Source organism: Elgaria multicarinata, chromosome 5 (genome assembly GCF_023053635.1).
Source record: "Elgaria multicarinata webbii isolate HBS135686 ecotype San Diego chromosome 5, rElgMul1.1.pri, whole genome shotgun sequence".
Lineage (NCBI taxonomy): Eukaryota > Metazoa > Chordata > Lepidosauria > Squamata > Anguidae > Elgaria > Elgaria multicarinata.
In genome coordinates, this window is record NC_086175.1 from 77,484,740 (window position 1) to 77,506,983 (window position 22,244).

The window sequence follows — 22,244 nt, forward strand, 5'->3', positions numbered from 1 at the left end:
TCTAGTTTGCACAGAAGACTGGATGCCATCTAAGAAAATTCTCAATTTTCATGATCTCCCTCTTCCAGGTTGGCAGAGGACACTGAGGGTGCCATGTCTGAGGGTCCCAGAGAGGTTCGCTTGGCTCCTCCAGTGTACTCCTTTCGCCGCCAGCTGAAGACCTTTTTATTTTCTCAGCATTTTAACACTTAATTTAACTTAAATTTAAACTTTGCTGTTTTAATTCTATATTTTAACCTATATCATTTTTTGCTGTGTGGTTTTAATCCTGGTTGTGCTTTTTATATTGTATTTTGTATTCGTGTTTTTAAATTGTTGGTTGTTTTACTGCTTTTCATGGTTTTAAGTTTTGTGAACCACCCAGAGAGCTTCGGCTATTGGGCAGTATAAAAATATAATAAATAAATAAATGTCTGAGAGCTCCTAAAGTCGGCACTGGCATGAACCAAATATTAGCTTTTCATATGCACTACATTCACCAAAGCAGTGTTACATCATCATAATTTATTTCCTACCCGCCTCTCCCTCAGGATCGAGGTGGGGAACAACATTGAATTCAAAAATACTATAAAATACATAGAACTGATTAAAAACACATAAAACTAATACATTATTAAATAACAGCCAGACATCTTAAAATTCAACAATATCCGATTTGACACTAGTGCTTACATAAATGAGGTTGTGTGAGCATAAGTGACCTCTAGTGCAACACCAATAGTGATGGTTGACACAATGGTTTTCTGGGGGAAGTCCACCAGGCCAACGAATGCTATTGACATTGTGCTAGATGTCGCCATGTTAGCACAATTGAATTTACATGAGTGGTATTATTGTGTTGGATACTGCCCAAGAGTTTACATCAACCTTCCCCAACCTGGTGCCCTTCAGATGTTTTGGACTACAACTCCCAGGATTCCTGACCAATGGCTTTGCTAGCTGAGAGTGATGAGAGTTTAAATCCAAAGTATCTGGAGGGCACCATCTTGGGGAAGGCTGATTTACATAATGATGAGTTGGGATAGTCACAGCAGAAGACAGTTCTGGAAGTAGAGGAACCTAAATGGCAGCTGGTTTCAGACCATTGGAGGCTGGTGGCTTCAGTATCAGTGGAACAGTGAATCTGCTCCAGGTTTCAGTTAGAACCAGTTAGAACTCTAAAGGAGCTACCCAAAGTGTAAGCACCTTGGATAACACTTTTAGAGTCCTGACTGCAACCCAGAGCAGATTCACCACCCCACTGACATCGGAAATACAAGCCTCAACTGGGTCGCAGCTCAGCTTATGGAGAAAGCCACAATGTTCCATGTGTTCCACTCAGTCAGCCACCTGGAATGACGAGTGATGGAGACAATTCTGAGAGTGGAGCAGCCAAATATAGAGGTGCATATACACTGACATGTCCTTTGTTTTTGCTTTAAAATAAAAGGTAATTAAGGTAAAAAATGAAATGTTAAGCCATTGTACTTGGAAAGAGTTGTTTATAGTGTAGTACTCTCAGTTTAATAAAATGGTGAGGCTACAGCATACTTTGTAACCTGAACAGATAATACGCTCAATCTACCTTTACCTATGTAGGTTAAATGAAAATAAAACATCAAGACAGCTGAACCTTACATTTTATTAGCATATTAAAATTTATTTTTATCTGCAGTAATAAAAGGCCCATCTCAGCTCACAGTTTAAAATCCTGAAAGGTCTCCTACAGCTTGATTCAGGGTTGTTAGCCATAGAATAATAATATCCTTCAGAAAAAAGAGAGAGGGAGGGAGAGAGATCTAATTGTTGAATCTTACATTGAATGAGTAGATTGGTTGCCAAGGAGGCATCTTCACAGCACCTCTTTGGCACCACTCTGCAATAAAACCTTGCAGTTTCGCTGCTGTGGAGTGGCAGTGCATAATGCAGATTGCTGGAGAGAGAGAGAGTGGGGTACCCAGCAGTCACCTGGGTACCAAAACCCGCTGCTTCAGTTTCTGGCAACCAATCATCTGTCGCCATCTGCCCCAAGCTCCACACGGAAGGGCCCAACTTTTGGTCCCCGACTTTTCTACTGCGCATTTTTGTATATTTGCCCCACAGTTGCTGCGAATTGGCAGCTGCATCATATAACCGACTCAGTGCGAAATCGCAGTCACCATGGGGCAAAGACGATGTTTAGACAGTACCCTGTTTGGAAAATCAGCAAATCTGTATACTGCACATTCAGAAGGAAATGAGACCAAAGCCACATGTTTACAGTCCATTATCTAGATTAAGGGACAAATGCTATAAAACAGGGCTTGAGAACCTGGTGTCCTCCAGATGTTATTGGACTGCAATTCCCATTATCTCCAACTGGCATGACCAATGGTCAGGGATTATGGGAGTTGTAGTCAAAACATCAGGAGGGCACCAAGTTTCCCACCCCTGCAATAAAATGGCATTTAAAAAAATACTGTGCTGCAATATTTATTGCTTTTCTTGGCTGATTGTAAAATACATTTTTCTTAGAAAAAGCAAAAATATGACCAACTCTATAGATAGATAGATAGATAGATAGATAGATAGATAGATAGATTTTCTGGTATTTATCTCTCTGCCCTTAGGCAGAGAATCAATACTCACCTTCAAAAGGGCTACATGTCAGAACCTGACAGTGGTGTAATATGACCCTCAACACACACTGAACGTGTGTATTTTTCATGTAGCAAAAAAAAAAAAAAAAAAAAAGGAAAGGAAAGGAAATTGCTGAACAATACACTTGGATGGCAATTTTCAGGAAGCAATGTTTATGCAAGTCCTTTTTTGTTTTTGACTGTTAGCCTTACTTCAGACATATATTTTGATCTCTTTGGAGATTGGGAACATGCTGCAGTTGCAGCCTAACACAGCCTTCCTCTCCCCACCCCCAATGTGGGCCTCTAATAGCTTTTCCATTTCCTAGATAGAAAAAACTGCTTTTCCTGTTCTAGCCTCAAGTATCCCAGCACATAATCTTTTGAATCAAACCATTTTTTTTAACATTTAATAATTTTGCTCAAATGTGAGCTTCCATTACAAAAGAGGAATGAAAAATAGGAAGATCTCTTTCAAAAGGTGGGTTACAACTTACAGAAACGAATTATTAATCTTAGAGCTGAACAACACATTACATGTAGTTCCATATATCCCCCCCCCTTTTTTAGGACCTTAAAAAAAAAAGACACCTGTGGCTGGGATTTGAAGTGGAAGAGCAGCACAGAAGGAGATGGCTTCTTAACCTTTGTGATCTTTTCCCTGCTGAATCTTACCACTGCTTTTTACTCCTGGTGGAGATCAGGGAATGATTTTGAACAGAAAATTACACAAGGGAAAGGGTTAAGACACCCCCTCCCCCATACAGTTTTCAAATTGAAGCCTCATCACTGGATTGTGTAAATAAAAAGAAGCCCACTAGCTAGTGAATCAAGAGATTGTTTTAATCACAAAAGAACAAGTGACCGTTGGCCTCCTTCTAATGCTGTTGGTGGTAGTAATATGGTAGGAAATCAAATTATGTACATTGGAAGACCAACCAACAGTGTACCATTGTTGGTATCAAAGGGTATGAAACTTGGCATTGATGGGGGGAAATATCACACATAGAATCCACTTGTTGAAGAAACTTGTTAAACAGGACTCTTTTTTTACTCTACTTGACATCTTATTACTTTGGTGAATCAAAATAGGTAAGATAAGCACCCACTAACTCTGCACCAATCATTTTGAAAAGATAAACTTTGTTGAAATCTGGCTAAATGACATTATTTGTGTGTTTTCTTTAATACATACAATGGATCTCTCTTAGCTATACTTTTTTGAGATTGTGTTGACCCCCTTGTCACAGTTTATTAGAAATGTGGTTGTGTTAGAAATGTGGTTGTATTGTGTATTTCTGTTAATCTATATCACAATGACAGCTCAACGTCTGTAAACTGAATTGAGTTAATTTACTAAAATAATAATAATAATAATAATAATAGTAATCCTCCACCACCCCAAATCATAGAACTTCACATTAGAAGTTTTTCAGCCCTAATATGAGCAACAGAAAATAAGAGTGAGAGAATCCGAATGAAGAATTAAACTGTGAGTGCCTGCCAATTCAGTGATCACTATATCTCACCAGTTAGTAATAGGATTTATATTAAATGTAATAAAACAGAAGGTTTGATCCAAAGAAAACCTTCCATTCGCAGAAGGTGCTTTTCCATTTATGGAAGGAGTCTTCCACTCAGAGAAGGGATCATTTAATTCATGGAATAATCCTTTCATTCAAAGATGAATAAATTAGGATCCAATCCTCTCTTCTGGATAGAACCCTTAAGTTCCCTAATTAAATGGAGGAAAGAATTATTAAACAAAGATTATTTTCTGAGTTTGGAGTAAACTAAGGGCTCATCTACATCAAGCAGGATATTCCACTATGAAAGCAGTATGAAAGCAGTACATAAAAGCCAGGAGCCACACTACCACTTTATAGCAGTATTGAAGTGCACCGCAGGATCTGCACTACTGCTTTATAGTGGTATTGAAGTGCACTAACAACTGTTGGGGCGCATGACACATCTACACCAAGCAGGATATAACACCATGGAAGTGGTATGAAAGCGGTATATGGTATGTGTCAATAGGCCCCAACAGTTGTCAGTGCACTTCAATACCGCTGTAACGCAGTAGTGTGGCTTCTGCCTTTGATATACCACTTTTGTACTGCTTTCATAGTGGAATATACTGCTTGGTGTAGATGAGCCCTAAAACAATATAATTTCCATTTCTAGTAGACAGTTGGGTTATCTATAGGCTGCTATTGAGCATCCCCATTCATAATAGGTGAAAACAGCAGATTTAGGGTATTAAAAACTAAAACACAGAAATTGCCCCAAATATGTTGATTTTGGTCTTCATTCTTGAGCTTTCCTTACAGCTACAATTTACTAGAGGGCTAAATATTAGCTTGCTGACATCAGGTATGTAGCTCAGTGGTAGAGCACATGACTTGCATGCAGAAGGTTCCAGGTTCAATTCCTGGCATCGCCAGATAGGGCTGGGGGGAAAAACCCTGTCTGAAACCCTGGACATCCCCTGCCAGTCATAAGAACGTAAGAAGAGCCATGTTGGATCAGACCAAGAGTCCATCTAGTCCAGCACTAGGTTCACACAATGGCCAACCAGCTGGCGACCAGGGAACCACAAGCAGGACATGCTGCAACAGCACCCTCCCACCCATGTTCCCCATCAACAAGTGTATACAGACTTCCTGCCTCTGATACTGGAGGTTGCGCTTAGCTATCAGGACTAGTAGCCATTGATAGACTTCTCCAGGAATTTATCAATCCCCCTTTTAAAGCCATCCAAATCGGTTACCATCACTTCATATGGTGGTAGTGAATTCCATAGTTTAACTATGCACTGTGTGAAAAAGTACTTCCTTTTATCTGTCCAGAATCTCCCACCAATCAGTTTCATGGGATGATCTCAGGTTCCAGTATTATGGGGGAGGGAGAAAAATGTTTCCCTATCCACATTCTGCGTAATTTTGTACACCTCTATCATTTCTCCCTTCAGTCTCCATTTTTCCAAGCTGAAAAATCCCAGCTGTTGTAACCTTCCCTCCTAGGGGAGATTCTCCAGTCCCTTGATCATTTTAGTTGCCCTTTTCTGCACTTTTTCCAGCTGTACAATATCTTTTTTAGGTGTGGTGACCAAAACTGTACACAGTATTCTAAGAGCTCCATTGCACATAGGAAAATACACTCCCTACCGTCACTTCTCCACTCCTGGTTTCGTTGCTAAGTTACTTCCTGTTTCAAAATAGGAAGTAAACAATGAGCACGATCCCCTTTCAGTCGGGCGTTCTAAGCATGCTGCTTTTCCTGCACACAGCAGGAGAGAGCAGCAACTTCCGGTTTAAAAAATATTTCGGACTTCCTGTGCTTTTTCTTGTTGTAGAAGGAAGGCCAGAAGGGGTGGACGGCACGTGGGAGGCAGGTGATGTCATGTGAGGGACCTGCAAAAGATCCCTGAGTGCCCAGTAACAAGCGTGCAATAAAATGCTTGTTGGATGGAGCCCTATGTGTGGTCGCACCATAGATTTGTATAAATGCAGTATGATAGTGGCAGTTTTATTCTCAATTCCTTTTCTAATAATGCCTAACATGGAGGTTGCCTTCTTTATAGCAGCTGTATACTGGGTTGACATTTTCATTGAATTGTCCACCACAACCCCAAGATCTCTTTCTTGGTTGGTCACTGCCAGCTCAGATCCCATCAGATTATGCTTGAAGTTGGGTGGGTTTTTTGTCAGTCAGTGTCAACAATACTGCACTAAATGGACCAATGGTCTGACTCAGTATAAAGCAGTTTCCTGTGTTCAAATGACAGGTATATTGGAGTTGTCTAGCAGTCTCCTAGTATAGAGATAGAATTTCACTTTCAACCACAATTGCTAAAAACATTGTCAAAGCAAATGTTTGAGCTTGATGCCATTAGCCCGTGAGTGGGGGGCAAATCTAAAAGCTAAGGGTGACAACAAATACATGTTTTAAGTAGGAATGTGCTCCGCTCCGATTAGGAGCGTAGAAGCAGTAGCGGATTGGCCTGCTCCGCCTTACCCAGAGGCGGAGTAGGAGCGGACCGCGGACCCCCTAGAAGCAAGGCGAAGAGAAGCGCCCATTTTTCGGAGCTCCGAGTTCAGGCGGAGCGCTCCGGTCACCATCTTGAAAACATTTCGCCATAGGATTGCATTGCGGCAAATAATCGCGCATAACTACGTTGTTTTTGAAGCTATCATTCTGAAAATTCTTGTGCACAGAGAGTCGTGGATGGGGGTCATTTTGAGACCACTCTCACCTCTCTGCATCGTACGGGTCGCGGGCTATATTTTTGTGAAAATCGGGTCAACCGCGCGGCTCAAACTGCGTTTTCGGCTTTTCGCCCATAGGATTGCATTGAGGGAAAGAATCGGGGATAACTGGGGGGGGTTTAAGCTATCATTCTGAAAATTCTTGTGCACAGAGAGTCGTGGATGGGGGTCATTTTGAGACCACTCTCAACTTTCTGCATCGTACGGGTCGCGGGCTATATTTTTGTGAAAATCGGGTCAACCGCGCGGCTCAAACTGCGTTTTCGGCTTTTCGCCCATAGGATTGCATTGAGGGAAAGAATCGGGGATAACTGGGGGGGGTTTAAGCTATCATTCTGAAAATTCTTGTGCACAGAGAGTCGTGGATGGGGGTCATTTTGAGACCACTCTCAACTTTCTGCATCGTACGGGTCGCGGGCTAGAAGTTTTTAAAAAATCGGCGGGAAAAATACCTTTTTCAAAGGGCTGAGGGGCAGAGTCAGCTCCCGGTCATGATGATCCCAAAGTTGGAGGAGGGCATAGGCAAAACAGGTAACTTGGGATTCTGGGAAACTTCTCTTTCTTCATCTGAACGGGCTTTTCCCCGTGTTTTTTAACACAGTAGCCCCACCAAATGCACAAACACAACCTGAAATCATATACTAAGCCAAGAATAAGAGATAGAAACACAGCACTGCTCCCCACCCTAACCTTGGTGAACAACTGAATCGATGTGGTGCAAGGGGATGAGCTCCCCTAGGGCATCTCATCGTGGACGTGCCCCCACTCTCTCCTGCACTGGAAGGCCATTAGAGCCTTCCAAAGAGAGTAAAACGGTGGAGCAATGCCTATCATGAGTTGAAGTGAATGGTCACTTTTCAGTGGTGGAGCAATGCCTGTTATGAGTCGAAGTGAGCGTTTTACTTCTTCTCAGAGCTGTTGGTGGCTGTCAGTGTCTTGAACTGGCAGCTACTTCCCCCTCCCCCGGGCATGTCCCCCTATTGCTGGTAAAAGACAGATATAGCCTTTTTAAAAAAATTCTTCTTGCTGTTTATTGAGCAACACTGCTGCTTTTAATTCCACCCCTCCTTTGTTTATTGATTGATTTATTCCATTTTATATGCATTACTGGCTTATCCTTGGCTCACTTCCTTATGCCCCCAGAAATGCCAGCTGCATGCCTGCCTGCCTTCCCTCCCTCCTCCCCTGCCCACCTCGCAGGGATGTTGTGTGTGGGGTGCCCGATTTTCAAAAATTCGCCAAAAATCAGGGGATGATGGGATTGCTTTGAAACTTGGCGTGCGTGTGTATATCCCCATGAGGTGTCATGGTGCCAAACATGAGGTTTCTAACTTGAACAGAAAAAAAGTTGTATAATTTTTTAGCTTTCAATGCAAGCCTATGGGGGGGGGGAAACGGAGCTCCGGATCCGGATCCGGAGCTCCGGGCGGAGCGGAGCGGAAGTGGGCGGAGCGGGGGCGGGGCGGAGCGGCCCGATCCGGAAAATGGCGGATCTGCAAGTGAAGCGGAGCGGGGGGTCCGTGCACACCCCTAGTTTTAAGTACATGGAAGTACTTTGAACACACATTCTTTGCATTTTTATTAGCAGTCTATTTTGTCCCAGACAATGAATGTATATTCATACCAATATTGAAATGTTGCTTTCATCCCAATATGACTTAATATGATTCATTGCTTCATATTATTTCTGATCTCCATATTCTTCTGAGCAAAATCAGGATTGCAGTGCCAAGCATAGCTAGTCCAATTTAATGATGCTAAAATGGCTACCAGAAGCAACAGGACACATCTTTTCTGCTTTCCATGGTTTCTGAAACCATAGTTTAGCATTATGTCTGAATCACAATGGTTTGAATGAACGAGGATTGCCTTGAGATTATGATTTGAAGTGAGTTTGCAAGCTATACCTTGGGGCAATCTGGGTTTGCTATAACTGTAGTTAGTTCTGATGCAGACCAAGCACTACTTCTGTTTACTACAACCATAGAAGGACCTACTTCACACAACAAAGAGGAGGTCTCTACGCCTTTATAAACACAGGTGTAGGCCAAAGTACAATGATATGCCAGGTAACATACAGCCTGTAAACAAATCATGAAGTGATAAATAGACACCTACAGATATTAGTAACCAAAGCCACAGCTAGACAGGGTGATATTCTGGGGATCGCCCCGGGATCATCCCTGCGCATCCACATGACGCACATGGGATCCCGGGGGCAAGGAAGGATGATCCCTCCCTTTCCCCGGGATAATGGGCACCACTTCTATCCCAACTTTTCCCGCAGTCTCAGGATGATCCCAGTTTCATCCAGGCTCCTCGCGAGTAACTGCAAGTAACCATGAACTGGGCATGGAGCTCCTCAGGAGCTCCGTGTCCATCAGGGGTGGGGGGGAGCAGGAGGTTTTTTAAAAAACAACAACAAACCCAACACTTACTGTTTGCGCTTGTGTGCTCTTTTCCGATCAAAACAAAACAAAATATAATGGCGGGCACGATATCCTCTTCCTCCCGGAACGTTGCACGCTACATGTAGACTGAGGGGAAGTATCTCGAGATCACCATATCGTGAGATCCTCCCCACTGCAGGCCCTGGTCTAGCCATGCCACTAGTCAAAGTTTAGTTATTACTTAGAAAGGAAGTCTTCATTGTTAAATTTAACAAAACAACATTTAGAAGTCTTTGTACACCTTTAGTTACGTTAAACCTTCCATTAGTTTTGATTTTTCTCCACAAACTGTGTTTGTGAGGAAACAACTGGTAGTAATTTAAAAACAGTTAAAAGAATCCAGAGAACAAGGGGGGAAACAGCAGCAGCTAACAATCAGCACACATAAGAAATCAATAAAATGTTGTGTGGAACAGGACAGTTTAAAAGCTTCATTATAGGCAGATATAGACAAAGCTATATAAACATCTCTAGGCAGAGAATTCCAAAGATGTGGGACCACTAAAAAGGCTCTGATTCTGGTACCTACAAATCTAATGGACCTTGCTGACAGGCCAGAGAGCACAACAGTTCTGATGTATTTGGCCACCCAGATCTATCGATGCACCAAAGAGGGGAGTGAAAGAAGCCACAGATGGTTTCAGCTCGACATGCCAGGCTGTCACATCTGTAAGGTGAAGGAGGGCTGGCTTTCAATGAAGAAAAACAACCTGTCCAAGGTCACCCAGAGAAAACAACAAAATTGACACACCCTGAATTCCAATTCTAGTGTTTCTGGATAGCAGCTTTGTGTATGGTGGCCAGGTGCCCTGCTTTACTGAGGACAGTTGGCTAATTGAAGGAGTATCATAAGACAGTTTTCTGTTTGAAGGACTCATCTGTTTCAGGGGCAATGTACTTCTTTGAGCCTGAGGACTGAGTTCTGTTTTGGAGAAGCTCTTGTGGGCAGCATTCCAGTTGTGGACAGGGCTGAATGAATAACCTCCCTCAAATTATCCCCAAGGGATGGAAATTAGGGGCAGGCAACCCAAGCAATTTCATGGGGACCACTGGCTTGGAGAGGGTATGATAGGGGAACCCAACTCGGGCTACCTATTTCACTATTCATTCAACTGGTGAAACAAATAGTATACGGAGTTCATGTGGCATGAATACATAAATGCATACGGGCTTATAGATCCTTATGTGCAAATGTACCACATAATGTGAGAGAGACACATCAGAGCCATGAAATGGGCTAGAAACCTTATATTTATTTATTTATTTATTTACATTTATATACTGCTCCACATCTAAACAAATTCTGGAGCAATAAACTTTTTCCAGGTCTAGCCTTTGAGGCACTGCCAAGGTTTTCCTTGGCAGCTGTTTTAAAGCATTTGGGTTTTTTTGGGGTGGGTGGGGGGGGTTGTTATCATTTTGCATCGTTTGCTGTTTTTGTGTCTCCACTACACCACACTGGCTCTCAGTGCTGTGTGTGTGTGTGTTTTAAAAAAATAGAAAACTGAGGTAGAACTTAATAAGAATTAATTTGTGGAAGTAATTATCAAGCACAATTGTCCAAACCAGCCAATCCTATGCTGATGTAACCACCAGTGACCAAAATCCAGAACTCAAACGCATGCCATAAATGTGGCCCTCTTCTGTAACTCCAACACCTGTGATCTTAATAACACTATCTTGAAAGTGAGTTTAAGTGGGATTTCTTTCAAAGTGGGGGAGAGTTTTGGATAAGAAAATATCCAAAACCCAGCACAGTTTCATCTAAAGGAGCCCTGTTCAAATCTCTGTTCCCCTCTGAGAATCCTCTCCAAGGCAAGGAGTACCTGAACTCTGGCTCCAAGGGGAACAACTTTCATATTAGGAGGGACTGATGAGATTTGAGGGCCAACAACATCTGGAGGACCATAAGGCTCCCCAGCCCTGATCTGGGGTGACACGGCGCTCTTACTTACTCTCCAGGGAGAATGGTCTACCGGGCAGCTTCTTTTGCAAACTGCTTAATCTTCCTCTTTTGGGAGGCTGGGCTAGTTCTAGTGAGTGTTTTATAAAGCTATTTTTAATTCTACCGGTTCACACCTTCATTGACATAATTTATGTTTTCTTCGTATTGTTTATTTCATACACCTTTGCCCGAGCCATTCTGTTAGGCATGTGGCTCAACATACCAAATAAAATGTTGAAAACAACCTCAACGAACTTCCTGACCTGAAGGAAATGAATAGCTATAGTGGAGCTAATCACCAAGCCCCCAAAGGTGCATCATTGTATGTGAAGCTGTACTCTAACAGGGGTTATCAGTTGAGTTCCAGGCCCCACTGTAATGCAGTGTCCTTGGGAGAATCCATTTTACCCCCAATTATTGTGAGGAATGCAGCTAAGCTCGAAGGTAATAGGACATTCTGAAGGGTGGGGATGGTGGAAGATGTCAGCATCCCAGCTAATAAACAATGTACCAGCATGGCCTACTTGTGAGCGCTGGTACCACTACCCTGGGAGTAACTAGTGGCAGTTTTCACATTGGCAGCGGATGGCTGGCTGTGGCAAAAAGGGCAGGCCAGAGACTGCCCTCTGTATTTTCTGACAGCAGACTTTCTCCCTTCCCAGGCCGAGGACATGACAATCTGCCAGACAATCTTGCAGCAGCATATCTCCTCCCTGGACATAATTTTAATTTATGCTGCTCTGTCCAAGGTAAGTGAAATAATAATAAAAGAAGTCTTAATAGAATGACTAAAGCTAAAGGGAGGGAAGCAACAAGGGAGATGTATAACCTGAGTGTTGCAGAACAAACCCAATTTTGCATCCCAGCCAACCACACCTTTGAAGGTGGACCACAGAGCAGGAATTTAACTAATCCCCTTTGAAGCATCTCATCTCTCTTCAGTAACAACTACATTCTTGGTGATAAGATGGAGGCATACATGGGCTATATTTTTGTCTATTGAAGGGGTAGAATAACATCACACATCAAGGCAACAACCTTCTGCTCCAGCCATCCTTGCTTCTTTATTATTATCATTATTACATTTCTCTACGGCCCCATAGTCAAAGCTTTCTGGGTGGTTTACATAAAATTAAAAATATACATAATTTAAAACCATGAACATGCAGCATATACAACATACATTTTTTAAAAAAAACCCTAAACATGCTTCTTTTGCCTTTATGCAATTCCAATGTGAGGTGGCTGCCTCTGCTATCCCCATTTGTACCCGAAAGGAAGCCTAGGCAGATACAACTGAATTGGCTCACATTTGTTGGCACCTTCCCCATAAAATTCCAGATATATTGATATATCAGCAATCCCCAACCTGGGACCCTCCTAATGTTTTAAACTTCAACTCCCATCAGCCCTTGCCAGCACAGTCAATGGTCAGAAACGCTGGGGATTGTAGTCCAAAACCTCTGAAGGGCACTAGGTTGGGAAAGGTTGTGCTCTATAAACTAGTGATGGGAAAATGTGCCTCAGGTGAATTTGCTTTTTCCTGTATACCTGAATTTACCTGTATTCGCTCAAACAAGAGTTCTCATTAAATATGAAATCTCATTCAATGTGTTTGGGCTTTTCACCTTGGAGGTTTCCTCACACTCATCTAAATCTCCAAGAAGGATCTATCAGGATGCCAGTAAAATATCATTAAGCCCCCTTGTATTAGGGCATCATTGCTAAGCTAAGACATCCTCATGAAGGACTCTGGCTTTGTGCAACACAGTTCTAAGTCAGCCATGTGCTGATGGCCTTGGCAGCCTTCCCAACATACAACTTGAAGCAGCAAATGGACATTTGGAAGCAAGCAAAACACATCAACATAAATCTCAAAGCTACAGCCCCATACATGAGTATCTTCTTCCCCAAACTGCTTAATGAATTCCATAGTGGTCCTAAAAAGTTCCATTGCGCTCCCTCAACCATTCTATTTTGTAGGAGCAATTTCCTTACTGGTCCTATTTCAGAACTCATGGCTCCGAGGGCTTTGGCCATAGAGTTCCCCAGTTCTTCTAGGGCTGCAGATAATTTTAAAATATCCATGTGATTGGCACCTGCATCATAAAAGGGAACAGCTCCTCTGAGGTACGTTTCTATTATTGTTCCTCCCTTAGCATTGAGATAATTGTGAATCTGGGGAGCAGGCAAGGATTTCAGGGTTCTCCCAGAGGAGGAAATATATGAAAAGGGAACATAGGCTAGTGTAATTTATGGAAGCATTTCATGGACATGCTCTCTGCCTTGCCAAAATGTTCCAGCTGCATATGCATAGACAAATATAATCTGCACATTGGTCAAACTGTCTTGGAAGGGATCTGTCAGACTCCTGCTTTTCCCTTGGCTCATCTGAGTATATATTTGTGTACTATTAGCATATGGGGAGGGTATCCACTTGTGCTAGAGCATAAAAGAGAGTTAATTTTCCCTCCCCCTGTGATTCTTCAGGGTTTTGTTACTTGGGGCCTACATCCAGGAGGCATTTTTCTCATGACTGGCCAGGATGAGTATGCCACTTTTAGCATCTTTGGGCCTGCGAGAACAGACCCAGTAGTGGGTCTGCTTTACATGATGGAGGAAAGTGTTGCCTGAGCAGAAGGAACTCACAGAGGTTACTAATGGGAAGACTAATACTAGGATTTCTCTCAACATGAGAATTCTATCAACAGAATTATGGTAACAATAATAATGACTATGAAAAGCAAACATACTAGTAAGTCCAGTGTGGCTGAACGCATGAGTAACTGGTTTCTAAACCAGTTTTCACTAAGGGCAAATCCTGTCAGTTCAGTCTCTTCAACTTCACTTTGAGGTCTCCCAAAGGGGCAGCAGTCCATCTGGTGGTCGTAAGAAAGCCATCCACAACTGCAGTCAGTTTTTTCTGGGCTGGGCAGCCTGCGTCGCTCCGTTAGGGCTCGCTGTCTCTGTCCCCTGTTGTCATCTCTTGACTGGTGTCGGCAGTCACTCTTTTGCAGTGCGAGAAGTAGACCCAGCGGTTGTAGCCCTCACACTTACGGCATTGGTTACACTTAACAGCAGCGTTGGTTGCAAGTAGCACATGATACGGACATTTCCACCTCGGTTGCAGAACGTTCTTCTTTTGAACCAATTTGATGTAGATCCAATCTCTAGGCTGGAGGAAATGGATGTTCTTGCCTTTCTCCAGTAGTTGATGCAATCTTTTGACTACCTGTGAATGAGAAACTTGAACACACTTCATTAGGTTCTTGCAATAGTCAGACAGCAATTCATCTGCCAGCTAAGCCTGGCAAACCAGTGTAATTATGCTGTTAATCATGGCATTACACTCTGCATATGGCTCAGAATACCCAGAAGGTATGGGTTTTCCTCTCCTCTGAAACATGGTGTGTCCTTATATTCTCGATATTCCCTTTTCTTAACTTCAAACGTGGATTTCATTAAATTCCAAGACCCCCAGGTGATCAGGCTGGAAGTTGGGATTTCATGAAGAGGAGTCAGGAAACTCAAACCAGCCTCCAAAGAAGGCAAAAGCCACATCATGTCTTGCAACAAGGTCACAACACGTTTAGGGTATCAGGAAATACTACATGTGGTGAGTAATAAACTTTACATTCTTTCTTTCTTTATTTATTTATTACATTTTTATACCGCCCAATAGCCGAAGCTCTTCTTTACTTACAGAGGCGGTCAGGTTCACTTTTCTAAGTATGTTTTGCTTGGTCTCACAGAGCTCCTGGGTTGGGATACGCGCGTGCTATGGACCCACAGTTCCACCCAAAGGGGAGGCCAAGCCAATAGGGATTTCAAAAGGCCCCTTACCTTGGTGCGCGCTGGGATGGCGGTCCCCAATGGGCTTCTACTGATGTGGTCCTGACAAGCATTGTCGACTCCCAGACAAGGACCTCAGGTATTGTCATGGATTTCCAAAAGCACTGACAAAGACACTAGCAACAGCATTAGTGTCTTTATCCCACAGAGCAAAGAAACTCAGTTTGCATGTCTCTTTTCTATAAGAATTAACTAAACACTTTATGAACTCATCCTTCAAGATAAGCTGCAGTGCAGGAGGGTGCTCTAGTTGGATGGTTAAGGGTTCAGGAGTCAGCAGGGTCCAGAGAAGCAAGGTGACATCCTGAGGTTAACTTACAGTTGACTGCAGCAGAGATCTGGTTCCAGCTGGACTGATATATGGCTGGTAGTTAAGAAGCAAAGCAAGCTAATCAGCATGTAACTTTCAAAGGAGGCACCAAGCTGCAGCTTCTTCCTCCTCTGCTGTTCGCATCTGAGCCTACAGCATTTGTAGAGATGAAGCATCCCTAGGGCTGCTTCCTACACATGGGGGAATCAGTGAACAACATCGGAGCCAAGCTGCTCTTCCAAAGTTTCTGTGACTGCTGTCAGTTAAACCTGCAGAACTCTAGCCTGGGGCTAAAACGTGCATCAAGGAAGGTTTAGGTCCCTGATATACCAATGAACGGGATGCTTCAATGGGTGGCCAGGTAGGTTTAAGACCCTGGCAACCCAATGAATGGGATGCTAGCTGTGTCCAACACAGTCTTAAGTCCACCAGCACTTAAACAGGCGGCATAGTAGATTTATGTTAGTGGCATCCCAAGGAATGGGATTCTGTGTCTAACACAGTCTTAAATCCACCAGCCCTTTAATAGGTGGCAGGATAGGTTTAAGTCCCTGGCATCCCAATGAATGGGATGCTAGCTGTGTGTAAGACAGTTTTAAGTCCACCAGCCCTTTAACATGTGGCAGGGTAGCTATCAGTCCCTGGCCTCCCAATGAATGGGATGGCTGTGTCTAACACAGTTTAAGTCCACCAGCCCTTTAACGGGAGGCAGGGAAGCTATAAGGATGTGGCATCCCAGTGAATGGGATGGCTCTGTCTAACACAGTTTTAAGTCCACCAGCCCTTTAACGGGTGGCAGGGTAGCTATAAGTCCTTGGGATCAAAATAAATGGGATGCTACATGTGTCTAACACAGTTTAAGTCCACCAGCCCTTTAACGGGAGGCAGGGTAGCTATAAGTACGTGGCCTCCCAATGAATGGGATGGCTGTGTTTAACACAGTTTTCAGTCCAACAGCCCTTTAACGGGTGGCAGGGTAAGTATATGTACCTGGCATCCCAATGAATGAGATAGCTGTGTCTAACGCAATTTTAAGTCCACCAGCCCTTCAACAAGTGGCAGGGTAGCTATAAGTTCCTGGCATCCCAATGAATGGGATAGCTGTGTCTAACACAGTTTTAAGTCCACCAGCCCTTTAATGGGTGGCAGGGTAGCTATCAGTCTCTGGGATCCCAATGAATGGGACGCTACATGTGTCTAACCCTAAGTCCACCAGCCCTTTAACGGGTGTCAGAATAGCTATAAGTCCATTGGATGCCAATGAATGGGATAGCTGTGTCTAACACAGTTTTAAGTCCACCAGCCCTTTAACAGGTGGCAGGGTAGCTATAAGTCCGTGGGATCCCAATGAATGGGATGGCTGTGTCTAACACAGTTTTAAGTCCACCAGCCCTTTAACAGGTGGCAGGGTAGCTATAAGTACGTGGCATCCCAGTGAATGGGATGGCTGTGTCTAACACAGTTTAAGCCCACCAGCCCTTTAAAGGGTGGCAGGGTAGCTATAAGTACGTGGCATCCCAATGAATGGGATAGCGGGAGGCAGGGTAGCTATAAGTCCCTGGGATCCCAATGAATGGGATGGCTGTGTCTAACACAGTTGAAGTCCACCAGCCCTTTAACAGGTGGCAGAGTAGCTATATGTCCCTGGCATCCCAATGAATAGGATGCTGGCTGTGTCTAACACAGTTTTAAGTCCACCAGCCCTTTAACGGGTGGCAGAGTAGCTATATGTCCCTGGCATCCCAATGAATAGGATGCTGGCTGTGTCTAACACAGTTTAAGTCCACCAGCCCTTTAACGGGTAGCTGGGTAGCTATAAGTACGTGGCCTCCTAATGAATGGGATGGCTTTGTCTAACACAGATTTAAGTCCACCAGCCCTTTAACGGATGAGATGGTAAGTATATGTATGTCGCATCCCAATAACCGGGACAGCTGTGTCTAACACAGTTTTAAGTCCACCAGCCCTTTAATGGGTGGCAGGGTAGCTATACTTCCCTCGCATCCCAATGAATGGGATGCTGGCTGTGGCTAACACAGTTTAAAGTCCACCAGCCCTTTAATGGGTGGCAGGGTAGCTATAAGTCCGTGGGATCCCAATGAATGGGATGGCTGTGTCTAACACAGTTGAAGTCCACCAGCCCTTTAACAGGTGGCAGGGTAGCTATAAGTGCATGGGATCAAAATGAATGGGATGCTACATGTGTCTAACACAGTTTTAAGTCCACCAGCCCTTTAAGAGGTGGCAGGGTAGCTATAAGTACGTGGCATCCCAGTGAATGGGATGGCTGTGTCTAACACAGTTTAAGCCCACCAGCCCTTTAAAGGGTGGCAGGGTAGCTATAAGTACGTGGCATCCCAATGAATGGGATAGCGGGAGGCAGGGTAGCTATAAGTCCCTGGGATCCCAATGAATGGGATGGCTGTGTCTAACACAGTTGAAGTCCACCAGCCCTTTAACAGGTGGCAGAGTAGCTATATGTCCCTGGCATCCCAATGAATAGGATGCTGGCTGTGTCTAACACAGTTTTAAGTCCACCAGCCCTTTAACGGGTGGCAGAGTAGCTATATGTCCCTGGCATCCCAATGAATAGGATGCTGGCTGTGTCTAACACAGTTTAAGTCCACCAGCCCTTTAACGGGTAGCTGGGTAGCTATAAGTACGTGGCCTCCTAATGAATGGGATGGCTTTGTCTAACACAGATTTAAGTCCACCAGCCCTTTAACGGATGAGATGGTAAGTATATGTATGTCGCATCCCAATAACCGGGACAGCTGTGTCTAACACAGTTTTAAGTCCACCAGCCCTTTAATGGGTGGCAGGGTAGCTATACTTCCCTCGCATCCCAATGAATGGGATGCTGGCTGTGGCTAACACAGTTTAAAGTCCACCAGCCCTTTAACAGGTGGCAGGGTAGCTATAAGTACGTGGCATCCCAATGAATGGGATAGCGGGAGGCAGGGTAGCTATAAGTCCCTGGGATCAAAATAAATGGGATGCTACATGTGTCTAACACAGTTTTAAGTCCACCAGCCCTTTAACGGGTGGCAGAGTAGCTATAAGTCCCTAGCCTCCCAAAGAATGGGATGGCTGTGTCTAACACAGTTTAAGTCCACCAGCCCTTTAAAAGGTGGCACGGTAGATATAAGTACGTGGCATCCCAGTGAATGGAATGGCTGTGTCTAACACAGTTTTAAGTCCACCAGCCCTTTAACAGGTGGCAGAGTAGCTATATGTCCCTGGCATCCCAATGAATGGGATGCCGGCTGTGTCTAACACAGTTTTAAGTCCACCAGCCCTTTAACAGGTGGCAGAGTAGCTATAAGTCCTTGGCCTCCCGATGAATGGGATAGCTGTGTCTAAAACAGTTTTAACTCCACCAGCCCTTTAACGGGTGGCAGAGTAGCTATAAGTTCCTGGCATCCCAATGAATGGGATAGCTGTGTCTGACACAGTTTTAAGTCCACCAGCCCTTTAATGGGTGGCAGGGTAGCTATCAGTCTCTGGGATCCCAATGAATGGGACGCTACATGTGTCTAACACAGTTTAAGTCCACCAGCCCTTTAACGGGTGGCAGGATAGCTATAACTCCATTGGATGCCAATGAATGGGATGGCTGTGTCTAACACAGTTTTAAGTCCACCAGCCCTTTAATGGGTGGCAGGGTAGCTATAAGTCCGTGGGATCCCAATGAATGGGATGGCTGTGTCTAACACAGTTTTAAGTCCACCAGCCCTTTAATGGGTGGCAGGGTAGCTATAAGTCCGTGGGATCCCAATGAATGGGATGGCTGTGTCTAACACAGTTTTAAGTCCACCAGCCCTTTAATGGGTGGCAGGGTAGCTATAAGTCCGTGGGATCCCAATGAATGGGATGGCTGTGTCTAACACAGTTGAAGTCCACCAGCCCTTTAACAGGTGGCAGGGTAGCTATAAGTGCATGGGATCAAAATGAATGGGATGCTACATGTGTCTAACACAGTTTTAAGTCCACCAGCCCTTTAAGAGGTGACAGAGTAGCTATACGTCCCTGGCATCCCAATGAATGGGATGGCAGTGTCTAACACAGTTTAAGTCCACCAGCCCTTTAATTGGAGGCAGGGAAGCTATAAGTACGTGGCATCCCAGTGAATGGGATGCTGGCTGTGTCTAACACAGTTTTAAGTCCACCAGACCTTTAACAGGTGGCAGAGTAGCTATAAGTCCTTGGCCTCCCGATGAATGGGATAGCTGTGTCTAAAACAGTTTTATGTCCACCAGCCCTTTAACGGGTGGCAGAGTAGCTATAAGTTCCTGGCATCCCAGTGAATGGGATAGCTGTGTCTAACACAGTTTTAAGTCCACCAGCCCTTTAATGGGTGGCAGGGTAGCTATACTTCCCTCGCATCCCAATGAATGGGACGCTACATGTGTCTAACACAGTTTAAGTCCACCAGCCCTTTAACAGGTGGCAGGGTAGCTATAAGTCTGTGGGATCCCAATGAATGGGATGGCTGTGTCTAACACAGTTGAAGTCCACCAGCCCTTTAACAGGTGGCAGGGTAGCTATAAGTGCATGGGATCAAAATGAATGGGATGCTACATGTGTCTAACACAGTTTTAAGTCCACCAGCCCTTTAAGAGGTGGCAGGGTAGCTATAAGTACGTGGCATCCCAGTGAATGGGATGGCTGTGTCTAACACAGTTTAAGCCCACCAGCCCTTTAAAGGGTGGCAGGGTAGCTATAAGTACGTGGCATCCCAATGAATGGGATAGCGGGAGGCAGGGTAGCTATAAGTCCCTGGGATCCCAATGAATGGGATGGCTGTGTCTAACACAGTTGAAGTCCACCAGCCCTTTAACAGGTGGCAGAGTAGCTATATGTCCCTGGCATCCCAATGAATAGGATGCTGGCTGTGTCTAACACAGTTTTAAGTCCACCAGCCCTTTAACGGGTGGCAGAGTAGCTATATGTCCCTGGCATCCCAATGAATAGGATGCTGGCTGTGTCTAACACAGTTTAAGTCCACCAGCCCTTTAACGGGTAGCTGGGTAGCTATAAGTACGTGGCCTCCTAATGAATGGGATGGCTTTGTCTAACACAGATTTAAGTCCACCAGCCCTTTAACGGATGAGATGGTAAGTATATGTATGTCGCATACCAATAACCGGGACAGCTGTGTCTAACACAGTTTTAAGTCCACCAGCCCTTTAATGGGTGGCAGGGTAGCTATACTTCCCTCGCATCCCAATGAATGGGATGCTGGCTGTGGCTAACACAGTTTAAAGTCCACCAGCCCTTTAACAGGTGGCAGGGTAGCTATAAGTACGTGGCATCCCAATGAATGGGATAGCGGGAGGCAGGGTAGCTATAAGTCCCTGGGATCAAAATAAATGGAATGCTACATGTGTCTAACACAGTTTTAAGTCCACCAGCCCTTTAACGGGTGGCAGAGTAGCTATAAGTCCCTAGCCTCCCAAAGAATGGGATGGCTGTGTCTAACACAGTTTAAGTCCACCAGCCCTTTAAAAGGTGGCACGGTAGATATAAGTACGTGGCATCCCAGTGAATGGAATGGCTGTGTCTAACACAGTTTTAAGTCCACCAGCCCTTTAACAGGTGGCAGAGTAGCTATATGTCCCTGGCATCCCAATGAATGGGATGCTGGCTGTGTCTAACACAGTTTTAAGTCCACCAGCCCTTTAACAGGTGGCAGAGTAGCTATAAGTCCTTGGCCTCCCGATGAATGGGATAGCTGTGTCTAAAACAGTTTTAACTCCACCAGCCCTTTAACGGGTGGCAGAGTAGCTATAAGTTCCCGGCATCCCAATGAATGGGATAGCTGTGTCTGACACAGTTTTAAGTCCACCAGCCCTTTAATGGGTGGCAGGGTAGCTATCAGTCTCTGGGATCCCAATGAATGGGACGCTACATGTGTCTGACACAGTTTTAAGTCCACCAGCCCTTTAACGGGTGGCAGGATAGCTATAACTCCATTGGATGCCAATGAATGGGATAGCTGTGTCTAACACAGTTTTAAGTCCACCAGCCCTTTAATGGGTGGCAGGGTAGCTATATGTCCGTGGGATCCCAATGAATGGGATGGCTGTGTCTAACACAGTTTAAGTCCACCAGCCCTTTAATTGGAGGCAGGGTAGCTATAAGTGCATGGGATCAAAATGAATGGGATGCTACATGTGTCTAACACAGTTTTAAGTCCACCAGCCCTTTAAGAGGTGACAGAGTAGCTATACGTCCCTGGCATCCCAATGAATGGGATGGCAGTGTCTAACACAGTTTAAGTCCACCAGCCCTTTAATTGGAGGCAGGGAAGCTATAAGTACGTGGCATCCCAGTGAATGGGATGCTGGCTGTGTCTAACACAGTTTTAAGTCCACCAGACCTTTAACAGGTGGCAGAGTAGCTATAAGTCCTTGGCCTCCCGATGAATGGGATAGCTGTGTCTAAAACAGTTTTATGTCCACCAGCCCTTTAACGGGTGGCAGAGTAGCTATAAGTTCCTGGCATCCCAGTGAATGGGATAGCTGTGTCTAACACAGTTTAAGTCCACCAGCCCTTTAACGGGTGTCAGAATAGCTATAAGTCCATTGGATGCCAATGAATGGGATAGCTGTGTCTAACACAGTTGAAGTCCACCAGCCCTTTAACAGGTGGCAGGGTAGCTATAAGTGCATGGGATCAAAATGAATGGGATGCTACATGTGTCTAACACAGTTTTAAGTCCACCAGCCCTTTAAGAGGTGGCAGGGTAGCTATAAGTACGTGGCATCCCAGTGAATGGGATGGCTGTGTCTAACACAGTTTAAGCCCACCAGCCCTTTA